This window comes from Carlito syrichta, unplaced genomic scaffold (genome assembly GCF_000164805.1).
Source record: "Carlito syrichta isolate Samal-C Ts95f unplaced genomic scaffold, Tarsius_syrichta-2.0.1 Scaffold311769, whole genome shotgun sequence".
Classification (NCBI taxonomy): domain Eukaryota; kingdom Metazoa; phylum Chordata; class Mammalia; order Primates; family Tarsiidae; genus Carlito; species Carlito syrichta.
In genome coordinates, this window is record NW_007255865.1 from 39,151 (window position 1) to 40,573 (window position 1,423).

Below are 1,423 nucleotides of genomic sequence, written 5' to 3' on the forward strand. Positions count from 1 at the left end.
CAAGTTGCCCAGGCAGATCTTGAACCCGCGGGCTCAGGCAATCCACTCACCTCAGCCTCCCAAAGGCGTGGATTACAGGCTGAGCCACCGAACCCGGCTAATTTTTTTTTTAAATTGAGTTAGAGTCTCACTCTATAGCCCAGGCTGGAGTGCAATGGCATGCTCATGGCCCCCGCAGCCTCAACATGCTGGACTCAGGCGATCCTTCTGCCTCAGTCTTCCAAGTAACTGGAACTACAGGCACACACCATGCCTGGCTAATTTTTTGATTTATTATAGAGATGAAGTCTTGCTAAATTGCCCAGGCTGGTCTCAAACCCGTGGGCTCAGGCAATCCTCTCACCTCGGCCTCCCCAAGTGCTGGGATTATAGGCTTGAGTCACTGCACCCGATCTTTTTTCTGTATTGTAGAGTTGAGGTCTCACCAAGTTTCCCAGGCTGGTCTCAGACCCCTGAGCTCAGGCAATTCTCTCGCCTCCACCTTCCAAAGTGCTGGGATTACAGGCGCAAGCCACCACGCCCGGCTTAACACATTTAAAAAATAGAATTAGGGTCTTGCTATGTTGCCCAGGCTGCCTTTGAACTCCTGGGCTCAGGCAATCAATCCTTCTGCCTCAGCCTCCTGAGTAGCTGGAACTACGGTGTATGTCACGCCTGGCTTAGGTTCCTTTAGTCATAGAAGGTACCTGCTACACGCAGGCACCGTGGCAGGAGGCTGCTTGCCTGCTTACTGGTAACCAGCTCATCTTCTCTTCTCAAGACTCAGTTCTCACTGGAGAATGACAGGACTGGAGAGAGGCAGCTCTGCCCTGATGAATGAGAATGCTGGTCTTCTCCCAGGGTCCCAGGTCTGGGGCAAACCCAGCCATACTCACAGCCACGAGAGGGCAGGGGACGCCTGGACCCACCTTACACCTCCTTAACCTCAGGAGTTGGAAGGCACCCTGGAATCACTTAGCCCCGGCTGTCAAATTCCATCCACGATCTTTCCTCCACCTCTTCAGCAGTGGAAAGGGCCTGTTTGCCGGCTCTCGCACTAGAAGATGCCTCCAGGAGGAAGCCCTGGGTGCCAAGGAAGAGCAAGGACCCTGCTCCCAGAACAAAGGGAAAACGCGGCTTTTTTCCTGCAGCAGGAGTGGCGAGAAGGGATGGGGTGTTCTGCAGGGGCCTGCTCCATTTTCCAGGGTGAAGGGGAGGCTGAGGGAGGCTGGGCGGGAGGAGGCGGGGCTTCCTGTAAAACTGGGTCAAGATGGCCTCGGATTTGAGCAAGCAGGTCCACAAAGCTCAGAGGCAGCAGCTGTGGGCAAAGCGGAGGGAGGAGAGGCCCTGACGGTGGGCTGGGGGAGGCCTAGAATTGGGCAGGGGAGTGAAGATAGGGCTCCTCCTGGGAAACCAGCAGCCTCGCCCCAGCAGCCTCGCCCCA